We start from the raw sequence: 14,391 nt of genomic DNA, 5'->3' as shown, positions 1-14,391 counted from the left end.
GTGGCAGAGGAAGGTTCATTCTCCCCTAGTGCTGTTCTCATATCTTCATGGATGGGATTTGGTGTTTAGCTTTTTTACTGAAAGTACTTGATCACTGCACGTTTCAAATGTGTCCTTTTTCCAAAGCTCACAGACCCCTGATGACCCCTGGTGTCTGTGTAGAGGAGGGTAGGGTACATGGATTGATGATGTCCCTTCGGTGTCTGTGATGAGGAGGGTAGAGTACATGGACTGATGACGGCACTCAGGGTATGAATAGAGAAGTACATGGACTGATGGCGTCCCCTCGAGTCTATGTAGAGAAGGGTTGGTACATTGACTGATGAGATCCCTTGGGATGTGTGCAGAGAAGGGTAGAGTACATGGACTGACGAGATCCCTCAGGGTCTGTGTAGAGAAGGGTAGAGTACATGGACTGATGATATCCCTAGGGGTCTTTGTAGGGAAGGGTAGGGTATATGGACTGATGAGATCCCTCGGGGTCTATGTAGAGAAGGGTCGAGTACATGGACTGATGAGATCCCTCGGGGTCTTTGTAGAGAAGGGTAGGGTTTATGGACTGATGAGATCCCTCGGGGTCTATGTAGCGAAGGGTTGGTACATGGACTGATGAGATCCCTCGGGGTCTATGGAGAGGAGGGTTGGTACAATAACTGATGAGATCCCTCGGGGTCTGTGTAGAGAAGGGTAGAGTACATGGACTGACGAGATCCCTCAGGGTCTGTGTAGAGAAGGGTAGAGTACATGGACTGATGATATCCCTCGAGTCTATGTAGAGAAGGGTTGGTACATTGACTGATGAGATCCCTTGGGTCCTGTGTAGAGAAGGGTAGGGTATATGGACTGATGAGATCCCTCGGGGTCTATGTAGCGAAGGGTTGGTACATGGACTGATGAGATCCCTCGGGGTCTATGGAGAGGAGAGTTGGTACAATGACTGATGAGATCCCTCGGGGTCTGTGTAGAGAAGGGTAGAGTACATGGACTGACGAGATCCCTCAGGGTCTGTGGAGAGAAGGGTTGGTACATGGACTGATGAGATCCCTCGGGGTCTGTGTAGAGAAGGGTAGAGGAGATGGACTGATGAGATCCCTCGGGGTCTATGTAGAGAAGGGTAGGGTATATGGAGTGATAAGATCCCTCGGGGTCTATGTAGAGAAGGGTTGGTACATGGGCTGATGAGATTCCTCAGGGTCTGTGTAGAGAAGGGTTGGTACATGGACTGATGAGATCACTCGAGATGTGTGTAGAGAAGGGTTGGTACATGGACTGATGAGATCCCTCGGGGTCTATGTAGAGAAGGGTAGAGTACATGGACTGATGAGATCCCTCGGGGTCTGTGTAGAGAAGGGTTGGTACATGGACTGATGAGATCACTCGAGATGTGTGTAGAGAATGGTAGGGTATATGGACTGATGAGATCACTCGGGGTCTGTGTAGAGAAGTGTAGAGTACATGGACTGATGAGATTCCTCGGGATGTGTGTAGAGAAGGGTAGATTACATGGACTGGTGAGATTCCTCGGGATGTGTGTAGAGAAGTGTAGGGTATATGGACTGATGAGATCCCTCGGGGTCTGTGTTGTGAAGGGTAGATTATGTGGACTTATTACGTCAGCCTGGGGTTCTGTAGGAGACTAGAATACATGGACTGATGAAATCAATCTATATACCCTTTTTAAACAATAGCATTAGAGTAATGTACGACTGAACGTGTCACCGTGTTCAAAGAATAAGTCGTGAATGTTAGCAAAGGTAATTCCAAGAATACTTTTAAAGGACATCATTTAACTTTGAATGCAGAAATTAGAAGCAGCCGATTCACATGGGGAGTATCAACAAATGTAGCTCTTCATATGTTTTTTTTAATTATACGTCGAAGTCACCACTAGTTCACATAGCGTCCAGGCGTCTGCTCTAATGTACTTCAGTCATTTAGGGGGGAGAAAGCTGCGTACGTCTATCATTTTGGATTATGTATTTCTATTTTGGCACAAGGCCCGTGTGTACTATTATGATACCCTGATAATAACCCCTGTGGTTTCCGAAACCTTGGTGTATTAGGTATACTTTATGGCTGACCTATCAGCAAGGGACATTCACGCTTTCTCGTATTCTCGCGATGTATATCTATATTTCATAACTTCAAGACAGTGCTGGCCTTTTAGTCAATTGTATGTTTAGTGGTATAAATAAGGATATTCAGATTTTGTAGAGAATCCAGAGTAACATAAAACAGACCGACAATAAACAACTGATAGATGAGTGTTTGGAGTCGTTTTATGAAGATTAATATATGTGTTTAAGAGTTTGGTAGACATAAGCATTAATCTGCCTCTGCAAAAAGCAGCTACGTTATACTTGAAGACGAAACCTCACACACAAGACTTGAAGTTAGTGCTTATGTCGTGATTACTTATCTGCTTAAATAGAAAAAAATTGTTCCCACGGGTTATTCGGTGGAATACATTCTTTCTACATATTTAATATTCCCATCTGGCGGCATGGTGAACGTTACTGGTTTAAGATAACACCGCGACTAGGAAATCAGTTCCCTATACGTCGGCATACGTACAACCCTTTAGAGGAAGTTCCTCTCTGCCTCATTTGCAAACGTCGACAGCTCCAAATATGATGTTCAGAAATGATTTCTGATTTCCAATCATACTTTGTTTAAAGTCGTGGATATAAACCACTCGGAGGATTTCGGAAATGAAAATAAAATCTCCAAACAAATAGAAGGGATTAGAAACAACTCATCCCCCATGGAATAAGTTCCCAAGTGTAGGAAACGTATTTACTTGCTATTCAAAGCAATGTTTCATCTGGGACAAGACTCCTTCAAGTCGCTGAGTAAATATCTGGAGATTGGCATGGCATATCGACACATATCGTAATTAGTGGGGGAGGGTCGGGAATGGTACAGCCATTGACCATGCAGGGGAACAAGCTGAAGCTGTGATTAAACACACTAGGAGACATATTACTTAGCCATCAGGCAAAATGACCGCCGCTAAAGCACACGTACAATGTCAATCGTAGGTCAAGGTCGTATGTAATCATCTACACTAAATAACATTTGGGGATCTTGTTGGTCTGTATTGTCTGCATGTGGTTCATGTGTATGGACACGCTGGACGCTGGCTCTTATATCGGTCAGTTGTATCCTCAAGAGGGAGCCACAGTGTGATGGATACTGAGATAGGACAAAGAGAGAGGGAGTGCACTTCATAACCTGGAGTGACCAAATAGTATTCGGGCATTTTATCAACAAGTCATTAAACTGAATAGACACGTCAATTCGATTTCATGCACGAGGACGTGAAGCAAATGACAGATGACACTACGTCCTATCAAATCACATGAATGTTTGTCATTTACGAATGCCAAGGACATTGATTGTGAGAACTGTGTGCCTTTAGTTCAGATGTTGGGTGATGATCAAAGTGAAACACACGGGTCTCTGTTCACCACAGTCTCCCCGCAGCGTGTCTGAATACATATATTCCCCCAGGAAACATCCCAACAATACACGTTATACAAATCTAATACAATGTTTTCACTGAGTTATGGCCGCTTGTTCATCCAAACTTTGTGTTGTCCATTTCCTAGAGTGCCAAATCAAATAAGATCCATCGGAACAGATTATATTTAGGAAGTCTGAAAGATAAAATAATAATCCAACTGTTTATTTACGACCTTGTATAACAGTACCATACAAAGCTCTATTACTGTCATGCCATATACAAAAAGAATTCAAAAGAAAATACAGTTATGTGAAAACTGCGCAATAGAATTATCTCTCTGTGAGCAAAAATGTGCTTAATTTGACAAGTTTACCGGGGAAAGGCAGTGTAGGCAAGGCATCAGAGGGAATAAATTTGAAAAATATTGATTAAATTCTTTATGCTCGTTAGATTGGAGTGCAGATCCCGAAAAGAATTCGTTTTCCACAAGAGAGATGAACCGAGGCATGGATCTGCTTCCAGCGTCTTCTCAGATCTGCTGGAGTCATGCCGAGTTTCAGGCATGGAGGACGGCATGTACAAGATACAATCTGAAGTCATACACATGATACTATGACAAAAAAGCCTATTAAAATTGTTCACAATTCTTTCAAATACCAAGCCTCAAACCAGCAGAAACTGCCCGATTAGACGAAAAGGTTGAAAGGAACGAATTTGTTAAAGTGCAGATATTAAAAGCGTTTTGATATTTGATGTTAAACGCCTTGATAGTGATCGCACATGGATCCATGATGACACAATGTAGGAGTCTCTCCGTACAGTTATCGGGCTTGTATTATACATTATATCTACGGCTGGGGATAAAAAGATTTAAAATGCTTTTAGCGGTTTAGAAAAGGGGTGGTTGGGGTGAGGTGATGTGTACAAACCCGCCCCTACCAGACCTTACACCAACGTCCACACCCACACACCCCTACCCCACCCCTTACACCAACACCCCCTCCCCCTTACACCTACACCCACACCCATATCCCCCCTACCCACCCCTTATCCCTACGTCCACACCCACATCCCCCTACCAACCCCCTACACGTACACCCCCTCCCCCTTACACTTACATCCCCTCCCCCTTACACCTACACCCACACCAACATCCCCCTACCCACCCCTTACACCAACGTCAACACCCACATCCCCCTACCAGCCCCTTACACCTACACCCCCTCCCCCTTACACCTACACCCACACCCACATCCCCCTACCAACCCCTTACACCCACACCAAAACGCAAACCCATTCCTACCCGACCCCTTACACCCACAGCCACACCCAAAAGCAAACCCATTCCTACCCCTGCCCTTATACACACAGCCACACCCAAAAGCAAACCCATTCCTACCCGACCCCTTACACCTACAGCCACACCCAAAAGCAAACCCATTCCCACCCCACCCCTTACACACACAGCCACACCCAAAAGTAAACCCATTCCTACCCGACCCCTTACACCTACAGCCACACCCAAAAGCAAACCCATTCCCACCCCACCCCTTACACACACAGCCACACCCAAAAGCAAACCCATTCCTACCCGACCCCTTACACCCACAGCCACACCCAAAAGCAAACCCATTCCCACCCCACCCCTTACACACACAGCCACACCCAAACGAAAACCCATTCCCACCCCACCCCTTACACACACAGCCACACCCAAACGCAAACCATTCCTACCTCGGCCCTTACACCCACACCAACACTCAAACACACCAAAACCCCTACCCCACCCCTTACACACACCCCCTCACCCACCCTACATTTTAACATGCTCACATTGCCTTCGCCTTCGTTAAAGGCAGGATTATAGCGGAGAATGCTCACATTGGGATGGGATCAGTCTTCGCCTTCGTTAAAGGCAGGATTATAGCGGAGAATGCTCACATTGGGATGGGGTCAGTCTACGCCTTCGTTAAAGGCAGGATTATAGCGGAGAATGCTCACATTGGGATGGGGTCAGTCTTCGCCTTCGTTAAAGGCAGGATTATAGCGGAGAATGCTCACATTGGGATGGGGTCAGTCTTCGCCTTCGTTAAGGGCGGCATTATAGCGGAGAATGCTCACATTGGGATGGGGTCGGTCTTCGCCTTCGTTAAAGGCAGGATTATAGCGGAGAATGAACAGAATGTATTCATGATCACGTGATTCTGCTATCGATATTATCCACTTCAATTACAATATACTTACATGTACCGTAACAATTTATCAGTTAGCGCAAACAGTAATGAGGATTACATCTCAGCGAATTCTATTTCCCAGTGATTCCTTTTCGGCGGACAGATAAATCATTTATGTCATATTAACCACCAGCAGTGCCAGTTATCCAACTCCACGAGGAATCAGATTACCGAGATGTCAGTATTGAGTCACGAGGCTTTGCATACAATGAGTGTCGCTGCATTATTTACTTTAATCTTCTATCCCTTAAACAAACTCAATTTCTAATGTCACTTAACCTTCGTCGACATTTATATACACCCATCACGGCTGCTGTCCTATAAGGGAGATTAGTTTAACCTTTTGCTCTGAGACGCACATGAGTGTCGTGTCGGAGGTGAAAGCATGAAGTTGACGGTGTATAGTCTGTGTGATGTAGGGATGGATGTGTAATTAGATAGCCTGCTACAAGCGAAGACCATATACCCGCGGAGAAATCAGATAAACCTGTTATTGCTTTTGTTATTAATATTTCATCTGAATGGAATTATGGACGTTAGTTTAATTTGAAAGGTATTGTTATTTGTCCGTTTGAAGACGTCCAGGACTCACTAGTGTGTTTCTCTAAGTGGCGCTTACTTCGATATCCCGTGATATATTTAGAATATGAATACTAACGTATGTCCGTCACTTAGAGAACGTGAATTCGGAAGTTATTAATCAAAACTGCTTCGTAACCCGGTTCACTGAAGGTCTCCGAATCATCCGGTGTGTGTGTTGTGTGTGTGTTGTGTGTGTGTGTGTGTGAGTTGTGTGTGTGTTGTGTGTGTGTGTGTGTGAGTTGTGTGATGTATTCAATCAACACGTGCATGGATGTGAATTCAGAAACGCTTATTTACTGATTCAGCGTATTACCTGAGTATTAGTTTATATGACAGGGTCAACGATACACTTCATTCTGACTCGATACGTATCGTTACCTACATGTAAATCGGATTCATTGCGGTGACATCGAAAACTCTTCAAACTGCTAATTATCAACCCGTTATTCTGTGAGATACGTGTTGGTGTTGTAAAATATCATTTGATACCACAGAGGGATGTTGCATCTTGTTATATTACCGAGACTTAATCTATGGTTGCAGCTTTACAGCATTCAGTCGGTATCGCTATCAGAATTGAGACTAGGGCTTTGGCGTCAAATGACCACGCATGTTCATGTTTGGGATAATCGAGATACATCCTCTATCGGACAGATCCGACTTCAAGCTCAGGAGGCGTGATTTATGATACAATCAAAACTGATTCCGTCGGTACCGCGAAGTCTAAAGGACAAGTCTAGTGAAAGATTTCATGTATACTGACATACTGAGTTCTATTTTGCGCGCTTCCAAACGTGTGGCAATCAATACTGATATAAACATTGGTGACTTTGTGAGTGTCTCCTGCAGTTATGTACATATATGCACACCACTTGACATATTCTTCAAAACAAGAAACGCAAAACATATATTTTCGGACATAAAAACAAAATTAGCAGACCAAGAGGTGCAAAATGAAGCGGTTTAATGTGTCGTGGTGTCAGTGACAATTTTTTCGGATCAAAATTATCACAACAAGGATACTGCACGCGCAGCAGCACTATGAACGGTATTAAAGTGCAGGGCTTTTGATTGCCTGGCATCTGCGTCAATCGAACAGTGACAGTTCAACAACATGCCAAAACAGAAGTGCAAAAAAACAACGTCATAGGTTTCAATGGTTTTCAATGTAGCGCCAAGCACCATCACAAGGCTATGGGATCGGTTTCAACAGCATGGGTCAACACGTGATCGGACAAGGTCGGGCCGACCAAGAGTAACCACCTACACCCAAGATCGCTACATCCGACAGCGCCACCTACGTGAAAAGACGACCACAGCCATCTGAACCGCATCCCAATCCCCGGGCTGCGCAGAATCTTCGACCAGACCGTACGAAACCGTTTAAGAGCAGCAGGTCTACGAGCAAGACGTCCTGTTTGACGCGTCATATTGAGTCGACAACATCGTCATCAACGACTGCATTGGTGTCGTCAACACAGGGTATGGTCTCAACTGCGATGGAGAGATGTCTTGTTCAGCGACGAAACAAGATTTCTCCTCCGTCGAGGAGATGGAAGAGCACGGGTCTACAGACGACGGGGAGAACGTTACACCGTAAACTGCGTACAGGAAGTGGACAGGTTTGGTGGGGGTAGCGTTATGATGTGGGCGGATATCTCTCATCATGGCAAGACAGGTTTGGTCCATATCCAGGGCAATCTTACGGCTCAACGATACATCCACGAAATTCTCCTACCACACGTCCTCCCAATTGCAGCCAATGGCAAAGGTGTATTCCAGCAGGACAACGCTCGACCGCATACAGCACGGATCACATGAACACAACTACACAACAACGTTGATGTTCTCCCCTTGCCCTCCAGATCCCCTGATTTGATCCCGAACGAGCACCAGTGGGATGAATTGGATAGACGGCTACGCCGACGTCAACCACAGCCCCAGACGTTGCAGCAGTTGGCTTTTGCGTTGCAGGCCGAGTGGGCTACAATTCCCAAGGATGTGATTCGCATACTCGTCTCTACCATGGGCAGATGTCAGGTCGCTATCGATTCCAACGGGGGGCATACGCGTTTTTGATGGAAGCTGACCTCCACCTTGGACTTTTCCGATGTACCGATAACGGAGATGACTACAATCACCAAGTGCTCTCGCAACAACATTTAGGCTCAATACCTTGTATGGTTCCTAGTATAAATTTATTTTCTTACCTCACAGAAATCTGGCTTTGCGTTTCCTTTTTTGATGAGTAAATATGAATTATGCTGAAGTGCTGTTTTTGTCGCAGCCGTGACACTATCCGTGAGATGTAAATACATTACTGCACTCGTTCCCACTGGACAGTCTTTGTTTCTGTCTTCGACAAACTCTCATAAACACTGTATCATTAGTAATCAGTTTATATGTCGTGTGTAGCCGATATATAACCTGAAAAGCAGAAGTGTCCGCCGTGTATAGCAGAAGAATACCCGCCGTGTGTAGCAGAAGAATACCCGCCGTGTGTAGCAGAATACCCGCCGTGTGTAGCAGAAGAATATCCGCCGTGTGTAGCGGAAGTATGTCCGCCGTGTGTAGCAGAAGAATATCCGCCGTGTGTAGCAAAAGAATATCGGCCGTGTGTAGCAGAAGAATACCCGCTGTCTGTAGCAGAAGAATACCCGCCGTGTGTAGCAGAAGAATATCCGCCGTGTGTAGCAGAAGAATATCCGCCGTGTGTAGCAAAAGAATATCCGCCGTGTGTAGCAGAAGAATATCCACCGTGTGTAGCAGAAGTATGTCCGCCGTGTGTAGCAGAAGAATATCCGCCGTGTGTAGCAGAAGAATATCCGCCGTGTGTAGAAGTAGAATATCCGCCGTGTGTAGCAGAAGAATATCCACCGTGTGTAGCAGAAGAATATCTACCGTGTGTAGCAGAAGAATATCCACTGTGTGTAGAAGAAGTATGTCCGCCGTGTGTAGCAGAAAAATACCCGCCGTGTGTAGCAGAAGAATATCCGCCGTGTGTAGCAGAAGAATACCCGCCGTGTGTAGCAGAAGAATATCCGCCGTGTGTAGCAGAAGAATACCCGCCGTGTGTAGCAGAAGAATATCCACCGTGTGTAGCAGAAGCATGTCCGCTGTGTATAGCAGACATATATATGCCGTGTGTCAGAGTATTATTTCTGATTGCGCGTGTGATATTTCCAATTCAGCTGGTGCTTAGATCGCTGTCAGCAGAGATCCAATCATTAATACGTGTATTGACAACTTTCTATGACAAGTCAATTACCGCTTTATACCAAATGTAACGCTGTGTCTCATTAACTAGTTATACGCTTGATATCTGCATATTTAGACCTGTAACAACTACCCACTCTTGATGTTTAAACATCATTCAAGCCCGTTTTGACGATGCATGTCGGGTATTTAGAAACATTTTAACCCCTTTTTTATAACAATTATCACAATATCATTAAAATGAGACGTCAGTTCTCGCTATCGCTTAACAAAGATCTGAGGAAATCCCATTACGGGTTCCATTTGATCAAAAACGACAAGGCACAACATGTCTCGTCATAATTTAGCTCTGTTTGAAGCTGACCCAGAAAGGTTCTTGCAACGATTTGTGACTGTGGATGAAACCTGGGTTCCACATCTCCAAAGAAAAATCAAAAGAGTGGAAGCCAAATAAGTGCGTGCAATCAACTGCTACAATTATGGCCTCTGCAGTTTGGGATGCCGAGGGTGTCATCACAGTGGACTATTTTCTAAAAAGCCAGATAATAAACGGAGCAAATTGTGCTGCACTTTTGAGGCAATTACGGGATGAAATTGAGAGTAAGTGAGGCGGGAAGCTGAGGAAAGATGTGCCTTAACATGTTCATCCGGACAATGTGACCGTGGACAACTCAGTCATTGCTGTGGCTACATTTCACGAGTGTGGCTTCGCGTTCATTCCGCACCCACCTTATCCCCCTGATCTGGCTCCGTCAGATTTCCATCAACTCCAAAACATGAAGAAAGCCAGGACCTATTTTGACTCGAACGATGACGTGGAGAACATTTTCGACAGCCAAGAGAAGGACTTGTTGACAATAGTGTATCTATGTGGATGAGGGGTTAATTTGAAAATGAAATCATATAAATGTTTAAAGTCGTTCTATGTGAGGCTCAGAACATATCAATCACGTCTCGTATCGTAAATTGCATGTACTAAAAAATATCAATTCTACATTGAAATTGCCATCTATTGTCTTAAAGTTTATAGTGAAGACAGTGTGTGTTTTTAATGTTTATGTATATTCTATGTACCTCTATACTCTGGGACAATAGAACATTCCTCACAAGCGTAGCAATCGGGAATTTGCTCTGGTCAACTTGCGATGGTTACAAGTAACGTCAACTGAGTGTCTGTAGGAATCAGTAGGCATCTGGAGACCGGCTATATCAGGTGCTGGGGCTCCTTAACACTGACAGACAGGCAGCTGCGTCACGTAAATTGATTGAAATCAATGCCTACGAAGAGAGATAATTGTATATACCAGGTAATTGAATCACCCTGCAATACTGTTCCCCAAACCTAAAGGCAATGCAGTTCTAACGCTGCAGGAACAAGACCAATTATGCAAAATACAAAGTTAAAACTTTAAAACTGACATTTGAATTGATGTAATTGATTTCAGTACGCCTTTTCTTACAAACAACATAAAGACATAAAATATGCAGAATCAGCTTAAATTAACTATCGATTGATTTAAGAGCGATTCATTGTACCTTTGCAGACAAAAGAAGAAAGAAAACAAATCATAGAGACAAAAAGAGAATAACTTTTAGAACTAATTACCCCTCCGTTATCTGCATTGTCTTAACATTAGCCCCGACACAGTAGCCACAGGCATGAGAAACAAGTCACATGAAAGCCATTGACAATGGCAACACATAAAACTTAATGTAGTCAATAGAAAATGTTTGTAAAGCGCACTCTCACGATAATTATTCAAGGCGTCCAAGATTGAAGACGACGTTTCGTTATTTCACGAAGATCAAGCTATTTAGAAACTTTCACAGTCAAGTAATCTAACTGACTTTCGATAAAAGTTAATAAAAACGAATCTTAAAATTTCCTTTAAAAAGCGCTCCTTTTTATGGCAGCATCAGCAGGCAGTAGCCGATTCGTCAACAGGTCCCTGCATGATCCTGAAGGTAGTGGGTGTGGGTGTGCATTATAGCAGCTGGGTGGGAGGGGACGGGAGGAGCAGTAGAAAGCTATGACGGAAGGAGGGGCGAGGGGGCGGGGGCAGTATAGGGCTGGTTAGAGAACACTAGGCAGCAGAAGACTTGGTGGGAGATGGTGGGGTCGCTTGTGGCGACGGATAGAGCACACCAGGCAGCAGAATACTTAGTGGGAGATGGTGGGGTAGGGTGTAGCGACGGATAGAGAACACCAGGCAGCAGAAGACTTGGTGGGAGATGGTGGAGTAGGGTGTAGCGACGGTTAGAGCACACCAGGCAGCAGAAGACTTGGTGGGAGATGGTGGGGTAGGGTGTAGCGACGGATAGAGAACACCAGGCAGCTGAAGACTTGGTGGGAGATGGTGGGGTAGGTTGTAGCGACGGATAGAGAACACCAGGCAGCAGAAGACTTGGTGGGAGATGGTGGGGTCGCTTGTGGCGACGGATAGAGCACACCAGGCAGCAGAAGACTTGGTGGGAGATGGTGGGGTAGGGTGTAGCGACGGTTAGAGCACACCAGGCAGCAGAAGACTTGGTGGGAGATGGTGGGGTAGGGTGTAGCGACGGATAGAGAACACCAGGCAGCTGAAGACTTGGTGGGAGATGGTGGGGTAGGTTGTAGCGACGGATAGAGAACACCAGGCAGCAGAAGACTTGGTGGGAGATGGTGGGGTCGCTTGTGGCGACGGATAGAGCACACCAGGCAGCAGAAGACTTGGTGGGAGATGGTGGGGTAGGGTGTAGCGACGGATAGAGAACACCAGGCAGCAGAAGACTTGGTGGGAGATGGTGGGGTCGCTTGTGGCGACGGATAGAGCACACCAGGCAGCAGAAGACTTGGTGGGAGATGGTGGGGTAGGGTGTAGCGACGGATAGAGAACACCAGGCAGCAGAATACTTGGTGGGAGATGGTGGGGTCGCTTGTGACGACGGATAGAGCACACCAGGCAGCAGAAGACTTGGTGGGAGATGGTGGGGTCGGGTGTAGCGACGGACGGATAGAGCACACCAGGCAGCAGAAGACTTGGTGAGAGATGGAGGAGTCGGCTGTGGCGACGGATAGAGCACACCAGGCAGCAGAAAACTTGGTGGGAGATGGTGGAGTAGGGTGTAGCGACGGATAGAGCACACCAGGCAGATAAAAAACTTGGTGGGAGATGGGGTGTTTGGGTGTAGCGACGGATAGAGCATACCAGGCAGATAAAAAAAACTTGGTGGGAGAGGTGGGGTGGGGGGTGGGGTGGGGGTGGGATGGGGTGTAGCGACGGGTAGAGCACACCAGGCAGTAGAAAAACATGGTGGGAGGGGGAAGTGGCTGCCAGAACACCAGGCAGTAGAAAACTGGATAGGAGAGGGATGTGGCTGCCATTCTCTTTCACGATACAGATACTTTATACACATAATTCTTGCGTACTTGATGTGGCCAATATGTTCAATATGTCATGAGTGCAATTGAATAATACCATTGCTTTCATTGATACATTGATTCACTGGAGCATGTTAAAGGAGCATGACAAAGGATGACGTGGGCAATAGCTTGTTACAGCGTCTGTAGTTTGTGATCCCAGTTCCAACTGTACTCACAGCACTGCAGCGCAAGCGTGAAGGAAGGGACGTGCTTCAGGCAACTGAAGAGCTGGATACCTAGGTGGAATGCCTCTCTGGTGAAGTTTTATCTGGTTTGGATGAGCAGTGTGTAGCCGCCTTGACTTTCTAACACTGTCAGTCCAACACCGGTATAGTATGGAGTGTGACTTATCACTGGCAAAGATAGTAGGGGTCAGGTAGGGGACGCAGCAATACAGCCACATCGTCGTGTATGTGGAAACTTGTGATAACACTACATTCCGTGCCGCACGGCACGCAACCACCACGCTAGTAGACACTGCTGGCTTCAATATTACCTTCACTGACAGGACGTAATTACAGTCTATTTTAAGTCCTGAACTTGTGTGTACTTCATGACATGGGGGTATAAAGTCTCATCAGCTGATCTCATTAATATAGCCTGCCTGTCTTGTGGCCATTAAAATATGCATAAAGTAATTGAGTATTTGATAAGACGATTGCTTCTTACGAAGGTTCGGGAGCAGATAGAAGTTTCTGTAAAGATCAAGGGTAATTTGCCGTCAAACGACACAATATAGACTCACGGGTAAAATAATCTACACCAAACTTATAATTTTTTTCGTAATTAAAATCAAAATTAATCACGTAAACGCTACTAACACGATTTTTTGCTGAAAGTCCCAATTCTGGTCACGGGATCTCGTGCAAAACGACTTTAACCGTAAAAGATTGATGCATGTGCAACACGATGTTATTTGGAGAGATGGGGTATAAACGTGTAGCTGTCTTCTGTGACACCCGAATCAGCGTAAAAACACAACGATCATGCCAAGGTAATAGAGAGAAGACAGAAATAGGGAAATATGTATGGTATAGATTGAAGCTAAACATGACCACGTGTCAAGTTTCTCGATTGTATCCACACTACAATCACTAGCAGGCACGCTGGCCATAGCGGGGACTGACCCCCGACGAGGACGCCCGAGGAACAGATTCGTCACAGCGACGTCATCGTCGGCAACTGTCCTTAGACATGACATCCTGGTAGTCGAAGAACTGTATCGATGAGACTACGGTAACATGGTCTTCGTGCCTTCAGACAGTACCGCGGAATGGCCTTGACGCCTCAACATCGACGTCAAAGACTGAGGTGGACACGAACCGTCACCCAGTGGAAAGTCGATTCCAGCTCTTCAGTCCTGATGGCAGAGTCCGTATTCACCGTCGACGGAGAGAGCGAATGGCACGTTGCTGCATTCAAGGGGTCATGGCAGTCGGCGGTATCTGTGGACACCGAAGATGGATCACGTAGTTTTAGCGCCAATCTCA

Source organism: Haliotis cracherodii, unplaced genomic scaffold (genome assembly GCF_022045235.1).
Source record: "Haliotis cracherodii isolate W230 unplaced genomic scaffold, xgHalCrac1.p SCAF_9, whole genome shotgun sequence".
Classification (NCBI taxonomy): Eukaryota; Metazoa; Mollusca; class Gastropoda; order Lepetellida; family Haliotidae; genus Haliotis; species Haliotis cracherodii.
This window is presented reverse-complemented; position numbering follows the sequence as displayed.